Here is a 14,908-nt window from a genome sequence, read left to right as displayed (position 1 = left end):
AAGGAAGAAGCTACTTGCTGCACAGAGAGGGCGGACATAGACTACTATTGAGAGCAGGTACAGGCACTGCTGCAGGGTTGAGAGAGTGCTGTTAACCCTTTGTGGATAATATAGAATTAATTATATGTCCTGGTTGTCTAGTTATAGAGAACATTTCTTTCATTTGCTGCCCATGGCAACTAGTCAGCTGTGTATCAGGGACTTTACTCCTCTGTGTTTTTTTAAAAAGGTCTCGGGTGTCTAATAAATTGTGACCTTTACACTGACAGATACTTGAATATCAATTCACAAATCTGATGTACATATAAATAAATATATAATATTATTGGTGTGTGTGTGTCTTTTATATTCTGACGACGGCCGCTGTAAAAAAACAACCCTAAAAACAGAAAGGGCACCTCCCTGAAATGAGACGGGAACCTCCCTGAAATAAGGTTTTGCAGGTTGGGATGTCTGTAAAAGTGAAGTGATAGTGGGACATAAAAGCTCCTCGACATGTCATGTAAGCTAAGTAATTGAGCGGACTTCTCTCTGTAGTACATGTGGCCTAAGATAACTATCACACTTGAGTAAGCATGCCTTTTGTAGCGAGTGCGCACACACACACAGTCGTAGAATGGAATCATTCCGCTCTGTCCAGCTCTCCTCCATTGTATCTCTCCAGCCTTCCCTCTCCCTCCCCATACCGGATCGCCGTGTCCCCTCCGCGGCCTCTCCTGGCCGGATCCCTCCTCATATCCCCCGCGTCCTTTTCCAAGGCGCAGACTTAGTCCCTCCCGATTCCCGCCGTGCTTGGAGCAGCATCCGTGCCGTGCCAGGGCTAGGCTCCGCCTGTGGCAGGCCTCGTCTCTCCTCCTCCTCCAGTGAAGCCGACCCCTCCTCTTCCACAGGCCCAGTCTGTGTCCGCCATGTTAGTGTGTCCCGGTCCCGGCCTACTAATCAGGCCGATTCCCGGTGTTGTGTGCAGTGTTTGGGCTCGGTGTCCGGACGTGTGACCGGTGGAGTCGGGCCAGGGCGGGGTGAGTAGAGGCTGGACACATCCTGAGCACAGTGTACATTGAGGGAATGGGCAGCACGGTGTCTGCTCCCCTGCATAGAAATGGAGCTGTACAGTGGTAGAGCGCAGGGCTCAGCATTGTACACTCCGGCTGGGGAAGAGCTTCCTGCACAGCATTCCCAGCACAGGATGTACAGCTGGATGCAGGAGACATGTGTGCTGCCCCTCTCATGGTGCATGCATATACAATGTGAATGGACGGCTCATAAGAAGGAATGAATGGGGGGGGCCCATGTTCTTTTATCTGGGTGCAATATGTCACTGTATCATCTGGTCAGAGCACTGCCATTTCCTAACAGTCATGTCTGGCTTGGCTCTCACATGTGTATGTAGCATGCCTGTGACTAATGCTATCACCAAGAGGCATTCTATAGCCCCTCCATTCACTGATACACGCACACACCCCTGTCACTGCCTGGCCTCCTGTCATAAGGAGGAAAGTTCTGTCATCAAGTGGCTCATCTTTTTCTCTAAGAATATGCACCCCATGTTATACTGGTCACCCTTGTCAGTATTCCTGATACACAACGTATGCATGTGGCCTTGTAATACTGGCACATATGATTTAGGGCTCTTTCACACTGGCTGCTAGGTACCACGCTGCGTTTTACTGTGTGGCTAGTGTCCACTCAAAGGCAGCGTGAGCCACAGTGCCTTGTGTTGTTACAACTGTTTACTTTTTTTTTAAACTTCATTTGTAGTGTACAACCTGGACACTCCATTCAGGTCCCTTCACAGCAGCGCGGTTTGGTCCAGTGCACCGCCAAAATGTGTTTTTTGCACCCCAGCGTTGTGTGCACAGGGCACATAGAGAACAATTGTTTTCAATGTGCCCTAGTGGTGACTGGCATTGTTCCGTTGCTGAAAAACACCACTCACCGTATATTGTGTGAATGGGCCCTAAAGCCTGTCTTCAGGGAAATAAGAAAAACCCCTCCCCTTGCAGAGGGGCTGCTGGTTTATGTATAGGGACCTAGATAAAGGACTTACCTGATCCCTGCTTCCCTGGCAGTTGGCGCTCACCTCTTGTCACCTACCCTCTACTTTGTGGACTGTTCTTCAGCATCCTCGTATATAATGCATAGGTCCCGCATTATACGTGATGATGTCAGCGATGCCGCTGGAGCAGTAATGCTTCTACTGGAGTGCTGGTGATCTTCATTTTCTACAAGTTTGATGCACACGACGCCATCCGTGGCTATCACTGTGAGCACCATGGTTGTTCAGGTCCAATCGCTGTAAGGAGTGCAGGAGGCACATCCATATACTACAAGGCATAAAGGTAGAGCGCCAAAGCTTGCCAAGGCTTTGTGACAGCGTTTTTGCAAGTTTTTACGAGCAGTTTATGTTCATAAATCACGGCGTGCATTTTTGTGAGCAGATTGTAGCTCATTGATGTGAATGGATAAACGTGTGTAAAACACGCACAAAAACACAGCAATTCTGCGTTTTCAAGCATTTCCTATTGAGTCTATGGGGTCAACATGAACTGTAATATGCCATAAAAAAAAAGCTCTGTACTTTTCCCAGTGACAGGTGTTTTGCTTATTGCAACAAAACGCTCGGATGTGAACAGGGCCATAGCAATGAAAGGGATTTGGGGGGGGAGCAATTTTTAAAAAACTTTTTATAGGGCAGAAAAAGCGCTACAAAACGCTCAGTGTGAACCAAGCCTAAGGAGTAAGGTAAGTAATAAAGCCTATTCCTGGATTTCATGAGCATTTAACCCATTCAATACAGAGAGGCCCCACTTCAAGGGTCGTTTTTGTGTAATTTCTGGAGCTGGGCTTTAAAGAAGAACTCCAGGCAAAATTCTTAACCCTTGCAGTGGGGCTACCCTCGCACGGCAAGGGTTAAGTGCTTATTTTGGTTTAGGTGCAAAAATAACAAAGTTATACTCATCCGATCCTCAGAGCCAGCTGGCTCTTAGACCAGTACTTCCAGCCTCTCTCCGCTCCAGCGTTCTAAGGTCCTGTAAGTCATAATGTCCTATACACGTATAGGACTGAGGATGCTGATGGACATACTGCTGCTGTAGCGGAGGAGGAGGCAGGCTGGATGGAGGGAGCGCGCTAACAGCCAGCTGGCTGCAAGGTTTGGGTGAGTTGAACTTTATTTTTGCACCTAGATGAAAACGAGCACTTAAAGGAGAACTATGGGGTTAAGGCTTTTCCCCATAGTTCTCCTGAGTGTAACGGGAGGACACAAACTAGCGTCCTCCCGTCACCCTAGGTTCAGTATACCGCCAGCTGCTGCTTGCGGTATAGTGCGACGCCGCAGCTGAAGCGGATCCCGACAATTGTGCCGGGATCCGCCCAGCTGCGTGACGGGCAGCTGGCTCTGCCTATCTAGAGGCAGAGCCAGCTGTACCCTCCCCCGTCCGTTCCGCCAGTCAGCGCTGGCGGGGAGGGGGGAATCCAGCCCCTCCCCTGTCATGGCAGAGAGCAGTGACAGGATCGAGAGGTGAGCGAACGCCGGTATGTGTTCGCTCACCTCCCGAATTACTGAGCCGACCTGTGACAGTCTCATTGTCACAGGTCGGCTAGAACTATGAGGTGAGTGAAAAGCACTCACCTCATAGTTCTCCTTTAACCCTTGCTGTGCAGGGATAGCCCCACTGCAAGGGTTAAGAAAAATGTTGCCTGAAGTTCATCTTTAATGTAGTCAATCTTTTCTGTTTTTACTGTAGCAAGGCATCAGTTACAATGGCCTTCATCCCTTTATCATGGCATATATCTTTTCATGCATTCAAAAACCTCTGTGTAATGTAAAATAAAGTTATACTGCTTTCCCTCAGTCACATTTTTAGTGGTACTTATTTATGTAACTGGAACAATGCCTGAAACGTTGGTGACCCTTTTTAGTACTTACAAACATAGTAAAAGAAAAGCAGCCTGTAAAAAGAACATGATGTGTACTTTCTATTCCGGAAGCCGGTGTCTTTTAACTCCTGCTGTATGATGATTTCTGGCATCTGACATTTCCGGGAGTGTTGAATATCTGCTTCCCTGCTGTAGGTGATCTCTGGTACCCAGCATTTCCGGATGTGTTGAATACCTGCTCCCCTGCTGTAGGTGATCTCTGGTACCCAGCATTTCTAGATGTGTTGAATACCTGCTTCCCTGCTGTAGGTGATCTCTGGTACCCAGCATTTCTGGGAGTGTAGAATACTTGCTCCCCTGCTGTAGGTGATCTCTGGTACCCAGCATTTCTGGGAGTGTAGAATACTTGCTCCCCTGCTGTAGGTGATCTCTGGTACCCAGCATTTCTGGGAGTGTAGAATACTTGCTCCCCTGCTGTAGGTGATCTCTGGTACCCAGCATTTCTGGGAGTGTAGAATACTTGCTCCCCTGCTGTAGGTGATCTCTGGTACCCAGCATTTCTGGGAGTGTAGAATACTTGCTCCCCTGCTGTAGGTGATCTCTGGTACCCAGCATTTCTGGGAGTGTAGAATACTTGCTCCCCTGCTGTAGGTGATCTCTGGTACCCAGCATTTCTGGGAGTGTAGAATACTTGCTCCCCTGCTGTAGGTGATCTCTGGTACCCAGCATTTCTGGGAGTGTAGAATACTTGCTCCCCTGCTGTAGGTGATCTCTGGTACCCAGCATTTCTGGGAGTGTAGAATACTTGCTCCCCTGCTGTAGGTGATCTCTGGTACCCAGCATTTCTGGGAGTGTAGAATACTTGCTCCCCTGCTGTAGGTGATCTCTGGTACCCAGCATTTCTGGGAGTGTAGAATACTTGCTCCCCTGCTGTAGGTGATCTCTGGTACCCAGCATTTCTGGGAGTGTAGAATACTTGCTCCCCTGCTGTAGGTGATCTCTGGTACCCAGCATTTCTGGGAGTGTAGAATACTTGCTCCCCTGCTGTAGGTGATCTCTGGTACCCAGCATTTCTGGGAGTGTAGAATACTTGCTCCCCTGCTGTAGGTGATCTCTGGTACCCAGCATTTCTGGGAGTGTAGAATACTTGCTCCCCTGCTGTAGGTGATCTCTGGTACCCAGCATTTCTGGGAGTGTAGAATACTTGCTCCCCTGCTGTAGGTGATCTCTGGTACCCAGCATTTCTGGGAGTGTAGAATACTTGCTCCCCTGCTGTAGGTGATCTCTGGTACCCAGCATTTCTGGGAGTGTAGAATACTTGCTCCCCTGCTGTAGGTGATCTCTGGTACCCAGCATTTCTGGGAGTGTAGAATACTTGCTCCCCTGCTGTAGGTGATCTCTGGTACCCAGCATTTCTGGGAGTGTAGAATACTTGCTCCCCTGCTGTAGGTGATCTCTGGTACCCAGCATTTCTGGGAGTGTAGAATACTTGCTCCCCTGCTGTAGGTGATCTCTGGTACCCAGCATTTCTGGGAGTGTAGAATACTTGCTCCCCTGCTGTAGGTGATCTCTGGTACCCAGCATTTCTGGGAGTGTAGAATACTTGCTCCCCTGCTGTAGGTGATCTCTGGTACCCAGCATTTCTGGGAGTGTAGAATACTTGCTCCCCTGCTGTAGGTGATCTCTGGTACCCAGCATTTCTGGGAGTGTAGAATACTTGCTCCCCTGCTGTAGGTGATCTCTGGTACCCAGCATTTCTGGGAGTGTAGAATACTTGCTCCCCTGCTGTAGGTGATCTCTGGTACCCAGCATTTCTGGGAGTGTAGAATACTTGCTCCCCTGCTGTAGGTGATCTCTGGTACCCAGCATTTCTGGGAGTGTAGAATACTTGCTCCCCTGCTGTAGGTGATCTCTGGTACCCAGCATTTCTGGGAGTGTAGAATACTTGCTCCCCTGCTGTAGGTGATCTCTGGTACCCAGCATTTCTGGGAGTGTAGAATACTTGCTCCCCTGCTGTAGGTGATCTCTGGTACCCAGCATTTCTGGGAGTGTAGAATACTTGCTCCCCTGCTGTAGGTGATCTCTGGTACCCAGCATTTCTGGGAGTGTAGAATACTTGCTCCCCTGCTGTAGGTGATCTCTGGTACCCAGCATTTCTGGGAGTGTAGAATACTTGCTCCCCTGCTGTAGGTGATCTCTGGTACCCAGCATTTCTGGGAGTGTAGAATACTTGCTCCCCTGCTGTAGGTGATCTCTGGTACCCAGCATTTCTGGGAGTGTAGAATACTTGCTCCCCTGCTGTAGGTGATCTCTGGTACCCAGCATTTCTGGGAGTGTAGAATACTTGCTCCCCTGCTGTAGGTGATCTCTGGTACCCAGCATTTCTGGGAGTGTAGAATACTTGCTCCCCTGCTGTAGGTGATCTCTGGTACCCAGCATTTCTGGGAGTGTAGAATACTTGCTCCCCTGCTGTAGGTGATCTCTGGTACCCAGCATTTCTGGGAGTGTAGAATACTTGCTCCCCTGCTGTAGGTGATCTCTGGTACCCAGCATTTCTGGGAGTGTAGAATACTTGCTCCCCTGCTGTAGGTGATCTCTGGTACCCAGCATTTCTGGGAGTGTAGAATACTTGCTCCCCTGCTGTAGGTGATCTCTGGTACCCAGCATTTCTGGGAGTGTAGAATACTTGCTCCCCTGCTGTAGGTGATCTCTGGTACCCAGCATTTCTGGGAGTGTAGAATACTTGCTCCCCTGCTGTAGGTGATCTCTGGTACCCAGCATTTCTGGGAGTGTAGAATACTTGCTCCCCTGCTGTAGGTGATCTCTGGTACCCAGCATTTCTGGGAGTGTAGAATACTTGCTCCCCTGCTGTAGGTGATCTCTGGTACCCAGCATTTCTGGGAGTGTAGAATACTTGCTCCCCTGCTGTAGGTGATCTCTGGTACCCAGCATTTCTGGGAGTGTAGAATACTTGCTCCCCTGCTGTAGGTGATCTCTGGTACCCAGCATTTCTGGGAGTGTAGAATACTTGCTCCCCTGCTGTAGGTGATCTCTGGTACCCAGCATTTCTGGGAGTGTAGAATACTTGCTCCCCTGCTGTAGGTGATCTCTGGTACCCAGCATTTCTGGGAGTGTAGAATACTTGCTCCCCTGCTGTAGGTGATCTCTGGTACCCAGCATTTCTGGGAGTGTAGAATACTTGCTCCCCTGCTGTAGGTGATCTCTGGTACCCAGCATTTCTGGGAGTGTAGAATACTTGCTCCCCTGCTGTAGGTGATCTCTGGTACCCAGCATTTCTGGGAGTGTAGAATACTTGCTCCCCTGCTGTAGGTGATCTCTGGTACCCAGCATTTCTGGGAGTGTAGAATACTTGCTCCCCTGCTGTAGGTGATCTCTGGTACCCAGCATTTCTGGGAGTGTAGAATACTTGCTCCCCTGCTGTAGGTGATCTCTGGTACCCAGCATTTCTGGGAGTGTAGAATACTTGCTCCCCTGCTGTAGGTGATCTCTGGTACCCAGCATTTCTGGGAGTGTAGAATACTTGCTCCCCTGCTGTAGGTGATCTCTGGTACCCAGCATTTCTGGGAGTGTAGAATACTTGCTCCCCTGCTGTAGGTGATCTCTGGTACCCAGCATTTCTGGGAGTGTAGAATACTTGCTCCCCTGCTGTAGGTGATCTCTGGTACCCAGCATTTCTGGGAGTGTAGAATACTTGCTCCCCTGCTGTAGGTGATCTCTGGTACCCAGCATTTCTGGGAGTGTAGAATACTTGCTCCCCTGCTGTAGGTGATCTCTGGTACCCAGCATTTCTGGGAGTGTAGAATACTTGCTCCCCTGCTGTAGGTGATCTCTGGTACCCAGCATTTCTGGGAGTGTAGAATACTTGCTCCCCTGCTGTAGGTGATCTCTGGTACCCAGCATTTCTGGGAGTGTAGAATACTTGCTCCCCTGCTGTAGGTGATCTCTGGTACCCAGCATTTCTGGGAGTGTAGAATACTTGCTCCCCTGCTGTAGGTGATCTCTGGTACCCAGCATTTCTGGGAGTGTAGAATACTTGCTCCCCTGCTGTAGGTGATCTCTGGTACCCAGCATTTCTGGGAGTGTAGAATACTTGCTCCCCTGCTGTAGGTGATCTCTGGTACCCAGCATTTCTGGGAGTGTAGAATACTTGCTCCCCTGCTGTAGGTGATCTCTGGTACCCAGCATTTCTGGGAGTGTAGAATACTTGCTCCCCTGCTGTAGGTGATCTCTGGTACCCAGCATTTCTGGGAGTGTAGAATACTTGCTCCCCTGCTGTAGGTGATCTCTGGTACCCAGCATTTCTGGGAGTGTAGAATACTTGCTCCCCTGCTGTAGGTGATCTCTGGTACCCAGCATTTCTGGGAGTGTAGAATACTTGCTCCCCTGCTGTAGGTGATCTCTGGTACCCAGCATTTCTGGGAGTGTAGAATACTTGCTCCCCTGCTGTAGGTGATCTCTGGTACCCAGCATTTCTGGGAGTGTAGAATACTTGCTCCCCTGCTGTAGGTGATCTCTGGTACCCAGCATTTCTGGGAGTGTAGAATACTTGCTCCCCTGCTGCAGGTGATCTCTGGTACCCAGCATTTCCGGATGTGTTGAATACTTGCTCCCCTGCTGCAGGTGATCTCTGGTATCTGACATTTCCGAGTGTGTCAAATACTTGCTACGCTGCTGTGGTTCCTCTCACCAGCCCTTACTGTATGTATACATGATTGTATATACTGACAGGGTCAGTTGACCCAAAGCAGCCAATCAGGCTTCAATATTAAGATGGAACAAGTAGTCTAGCTGTAATGGGTGACTCAAAAGTCCCCATGAATTATAATTTTTGCTTGGAATACCTTTTAGTGAACTAGTATTTTAAAGTAAACATTTTATTGGATTGAGCATGGAAATGGTAAAGAGTGACCCCTGTCAGCGTTGTTTGTTGAACAGCAGGAAGTAATAGGGGAACTCTCCAAAGCAAGGGGAAATCTCTTCTCAGGCATTTGTCACTGAAGCGGGTTTCCCCATTGGAAGTTTCCCCTTGTCTCCTATTTCTGTGACAAACATGTTGAATTTCCCATCACTTTCTATACTGGAGACCGTGGTTGCCAGGACAAATAAAGAGGATACTACTCCACTATCCAAAACAAACACAAAAATAAGTTTTGTCTTTACGTACACTGTAAATTAAAGCGTATCTAATCCCAAGTATAATAGCTTAATATATTGCAGCTTACCAGTCCTTACATGTGGTGGGTGCATTCATTTTATTTTTTTTCCTTTATTGTTATTTAAGGATCCTGCCACTAACACACTTCCTGTCCTAGAGTGGGAATGCTCAATCGCTGCACTGTATCTATGAAGCAGCATAGTTGACTTCCATAGGACAGGAAGTGTTTATTGACTACAAAAACACATCCCCTGCTTCTCTTGTCATTAGGGAGGGGCGTTCATTATTCCACCAAGAGAACTAGGAACAATACTAACTGATAAGTCAGCAGAGGCAGAGTGTATAGGAGTTTATTTATTTGCTGGATTTCTGGCAGGATCACTAGGTTGTATTTGCACATATTAAACAGATGTGACCAATAGGTTTTCAATGGTATGTTTTCCAGATGTTAATAACTGACAGTCATTCTTAGTGTCTCTTTAAAGTGACACTAAACTTAGGAATTAAATCTTAAAAATGCATTCAAGTACCCTAACTATGAACTAAAATGTATCTTATTTGTGTATCACTCGGCTGTAGATCCTCAAATCATCTTTGAATTGGCACTGACACTGTCCTTCCTTCTGGAGGGTGACTACTTTTGTTTCCCCATGGTAAACTAAACCTGAGATTGTAGTCCATCACAGGAGTTTTTAGAAATGTAGTATGTTCTCATGCACAGTTGTGTGGGACTGCATCCATCAGTCAGACAATGCAATGCTTTAAATATGTAATATTGCGTGTGAATAGCCCATATACTGGCAGGAGTATGTTTTTTGTAAAATTGGTCTGTGGATTGGTGGTATATTGGCAGTATGTTTTACAGGCTAAGTAGGCATATGACAAAGGGTAGAATGATTTCATAGCTGGCAGGCCCACAAGGCTTCTTCCAGCCTTGCCTTTCCCATACCTGGCAACTTTTGCCAGATTGAAGTCTAGGGCTGCAGCTAACAATTATTTTCATAACGATTAGTTGCCCGATTTATTTTTTCAACTAATCGATTGGTTGTATTTAAAAAAAAAACCCTCTCTCTCCCCCTCCCTCTCTCTCCTCCCCCCCCTCTCTCTCTCCCCCAACCAACCAATCGATGATGAGAATAGTTGCCAACTATTCTCATAATCAATTATTGTAGATTAGTTGTTGCAGCCCTATTGAAGTAATTCTCTCAGTGGACTTGGACTTGACCAACAACTTCATTGCTTCTCCTGTAAACCTTGCTGGCTACAGAGGTCAGGGATGGCTTATTTTAAAGCTTTCTGTGAGGAATATGTCAATACTTGATTGTCCATAGCCTAGCCACAGACTGAACTTCAATGGCTTGCTTGAATCCCCATGTGTGTTCTAACATGCTTTATGACCCATGTTATAACACATGCCACTGCAAAGCACAGTAATGTACTGTAAATGTGTTTTGCTGCAAAGTTTTATAGCACTACAATGCACATCTACTGTGCACCGCAGGCGCTCTTCAAAACTCAACGTGCATTGCAACATGGTGCATTATGGTATGAATGGGCCTTAAAGGAACTCTTTCCTTCCATTGACTGACTTCTCATTCTGCTAAGACTAGTTGCCTGGCTGTTGTCGACCCTCTGCCTTGCCTGATGTGCATGCATGTTCTGGCTCGATAACATAAAGTACTGGCTAGTGTGCCCACATAACAGCCATGTAACTAGCATTTTCAGAATGAGGTCACTAATGGCAGATCCCATGTTTCCATGAGGAAAGGTTTACTTTCAGTCTTAAGAGGACTAGATATGAACAAGCCACACATGTATGCATTTTGGACACTAATGGTTCCCATACATTTTAGATACAATTTCAGCCAGATTGAAGGGCGATGTGTGTCCACGATATGTTTTTCAGCCAGCAGTAGATACTGTCAGCTAAAGCTTCTCAATAGGGCTGAATCCACTTACCAAAATAATCGACGATAAGAATCGTCAACGGTTCTCATTGATTAATTGATTTGCACTACACTTTAGGATCTGCCCGCACAAGAAGACCGCCTCCATGACATCACTGCCGGCTAATGTTCACAACGTCCGCCCGAGTTATCTCAGCAGCCAGACTTATAGCTGCTGAGTGATGGTATAATTGTGCAGGTGGCGTGGTCAGAGGGCCACTGCTAGTTGTGTCCTGGATGTAAACGTGTTCCTTAAAGCGACCTTTACACTCAAAAATCAAATTCTACCATTGCATCCCTCTATATGTATGATGAATAATAATAACATACACATGTCAGGTGTAAAATGCTGTGATTATGAAATACTTACACTTGCAGAACATTCACTTCCTGCTTTGACAGGGCAACATGACTTCAGTTTGCCAAAGCAATGCACACTGGGATTGCCTTGTCATCAGCAGAGCATTGCTGGGAAATCTCATGAGATCTCAGGGCAAGGCATTTTCCTCCCCTGAGATGATGTGCATGGTCATATGTCTTAGTCACATGTGCCAGTAATCCAGGAAGTAAAAGAGCTAGTAATCTGCCCTTAGTAAACATGGCAGCTGTCAGAAGACTGGGGAGGAAAAGAGAATGAGTGCAAAGAATACAAAGCCGGCAATTATCTAGAAGTATGTGTTTGTAGATTGTCATTACTAAACATTTCTAAAGGTGTGTTTGTTGTTATTTTAAAAATATGGGTAAAGGTCCACATTAACACCTTTAGTGTTCCATAAGCCAGCGGGCCCTTGGAGACAGCACCATGTAATAACATTTTACTTTTCATGTCCCTGTATAGTCACTCTTTGTAGCTGCATTTAGCAAGAGATCTGTAGGAGGAAGGGGTGCAGTGGACGTGGAGAGTAATCAGAAGGCATTTCATGGGTCAGGGAATGTGAAGCCATCTTTGATCTCTTTGACTAACATTTCTTCCGTCATGCAACGCTGTACTGAAATTAATTTGATACCATTTTTTTTTGGGACAGATGGAGCTTTCTTGCGGTGGTATTTAATCACCACTGCTGTTTTTTTATTTTTTTACTATATAACAACAAAAAGTTTGTTTTTTTTAATTTTGAAAAAAACCCCTGTTTCCCTATGAAATGTAACAAAACATTTATTATTCCCCAATTTTTTTGTAAAATATAAAAGATGGGGTCATGTTGTGTAAATAGACACCAAACATGTCAAGCCTTAAAATTGCGCACGCTCGCAAAAAACGACCACACCGAAATGTGGCCATAGGCGACTCTTTAAACGCTTTTACTGCTCATCAGTTTATTGTTATCAGTTTATTGTTATCAGTGATTAATGGCCGTTCGCGGTAATATGTAGCACGTGCGGCACAATACGCGAAATCGTCGTTTTTGCACATAGGTGCACCCTACGCATGTTTGAGTGTGTATGTGGGAGGCTGGGGACTTTAAAAAAAAATTAGTGTTTTTTTTTTTTTTTTTCTTCTTTACACTTAACTTTATTGTTTTCACATAGGGGGCTAAGAAGCCCCCTATGTGATAGCTAATTTACATGACAGGTCCTCTTTATGGAGACATCAGGGCTCTCTAAGACCCCTAATGTCACCTAGGGACCCGAAGTCAAGCTGGTGAAGCTTCTCCCCAGTTTCTGTAGCTGGGAATGACAGCTGAATGCGGAAGTGATGTGATAATATATCAATTCCTGCATTCAGGGACCAGAGAGGAGATCAGAGGGAGATCGTGTACCGATCTCCTGTCACAGAGCAGCCGTGGCGGTCCTATAAGGTTCCCGTCCGGCCAGCGAACCAGAGGTGGTTAAAGAAGTCTCGCCTTATATTATTTTTTACAGCTCAGTCACGTAACTCCCAGAGTGTATGTTGCTTTTTATCCCATGGTTCTGTGTGCAGCAGAAGCTGAGATCCAGGCGGTGACAGCACCCACCCAAAGGATATGACCTCTTGATTGACAGCTCTTATCTCACTGTTCCTGCACTTTCTGGACACAAGTGAGGTCACAGTAATGCAGGGGGAGGGAGTGCACTGTTACAGCAAATGGCACATGCATTAGAACTGGAAGGGGAGCCTTGTTTTGTGGGGGAAAACAACCAGTCAGCCAACAAATTGATTATTAAAAATCATCATTAATTGCAGCTCCACTACTGAAGGAATAGTGTCTGGACCAATTGCTTATATTCCAAAGCTGATGGAGCTCCAGTACATCCTTTTGTCTCCCTCCATAGGACAAACACAGACTATTGCACAAGGTGATGGTTCATCTTTAGGGACTTGTTAGGAGACATAGATGTCTGGGGACTGTCAGTGTGACTGCCTTGTAGAGTCTGTGGATTACTTATCGGCTTTATGTATGAAGGTGTGTCAGGGAATTGCCTGTATTGCCTCTGAGCACTTACTTTAGGGGTCCACCTGTGTGTTGTGGTAATGGGTGCTAAAATTAGTGTTACCAGAACTCAAGGCAACACACCTGCTCTATATGTGGTGCTCTGTGCTGTCATTGTGAATGGCACTCCAGCATATTTTACAGTAAATCTCAGCACACACCAACATACACTCACTGGCCACTTTATTAGGTACACCTTGCTAGTACTGGGTAGGACCCCTTTTGTCTTCAGAACTGCTTTAATTCTTCATGGCATTGATTGAACAAGGTGTTGGAAACATTCCTTAGAAAGTTTGGTCCATACTGACATGATAGCATCACATATTTGCTGCAGATTTATCGGCTACACATCCATGATGCGAAGCTCCACCAGCCTGAACCGTTGATACAAGGCAGGATTGATCCATGCTTTCATATTGTTTACATCAAACTCTGACCTGACCATCCGCATGTCGCAATGGAAATCGAGACTCATCAGACGAGGCAACGTTTTTCTAATCTTCTATTTTACAATTTTGGTGAGCCCTTGCTTCCTGTAGCCTCCGTTTCCTGTTCTTAGCTGACAGAAGTGGCACTTGGTGTGGTCTTTCTATGGTTGTAGCCCGTCTGCTTCAAGGTTCCATGTGTTGTGCGTTCAGAGATGGTATTCTGCATACTTCGGATGTAACGAGTGGTTATTTGAGTTACTGTTACCTTTCTGAGTTACTGTTACCTTTCTATCAGCTTGACATAGTCTGGCCATTCTCCTCTGACATCAACAAGGTATTATCCAGAGAACTGGATATATTCTCTTTTCTTCCCCATTCTGATGCTCGGTTTGAACCTCAGCAGATCGTCTTGACCACGTCTACATGCCTAAATGTATTGAGTTACTGCCATGTGATTGGCTGATTAGACATTTGTGTCAACGAGCAGTTAAAGAGGTGTACCTAATAAAGCTTACAGTGAGTGTATATACCATGCATTGTGGTGCGCTGCATTATTACAAAGAAAGGGGGGTCATATACATTTTTCATTTGTTGCGGTGCGTTTGCAACCCATTTATAATGAATGGGCTGCTTTAACGCAATGTATGTAGTTAATCTGTAAGATCAGCAGAATTTACAAACAGCCGTGTCTGTGAAGTTCTATTTGACTGTATAGAATTTGAATGGGTCGTTACGCAGGCACTTATACTACATAGCTGTTCTTCTCTCGGACACAAAAATAAATGAGCAGAATGTATTCTGCCCTTTGTGTATTATATCCTGAATACAAGAAGAGATGGTATTGTGGTCTTCATTTTTTAAGCTGATAATCTGTTTTCATTATTTTGCTATATAGTGCTTATTAACCATGGATGTAAAAGGGAATTTTTATTGTATCATCTTGTAAAAAAATATTCAAATGCTATTGGTGCCATTTATCTAATAGAAATCCAACATTTTCCGTGACTGTTCCCATTCGCATACAGCCCCTTTCTCCCGGTGTTATGCCAATATACCCTTTCTATAGTT

At 46.0% G+C, this 14,908-nt stretch overlaps 1 protein-coding gene across 1 annotated transcript in view; it reads left to right on the top strand.

Annotated features, from left to right (window-relative positions):
* Nucleotides 1–879: 879 nt before the first annotated feature.
* ZNF592 (zinc finger protein 592) overlaps nucleotides 880–14,908 on the top strand; it is a 40,861-nt gene continuing 26,832 nt past the window's right edge. Inside the window, exon 1 of the mRNA XM_018567649.1 lies at nucleotides 880–1,019. The gene's annotated coding sequence lies outside the window, so the exon portion shown is untranslated. The remainder of the gene's footprint in view (nucleotides 1,020–14,908) is intronic.

The sequence above is a fragment of the Nanorana parkeri genome, unplaced genomic scaffold (genome assembly GCF_000935625.1).
Source record: "Nanorana parkeri isolate BGI_ZX_2015 unplaced genomic scaffold, ASM93562v1 scaffold1078, whole genome shotgun sequence".
In the NCBI taxonomy this organism is placed as follows: domain Eukaryota; kingdom Metazoa; phylum Chordata; class Amphibia; order Anura; family Dicroglossidae; genus Nanorana; species Nanorana parkeri.
This window is presented reverse-complemented; position numbering and strand designations above follow the sequence as displayed.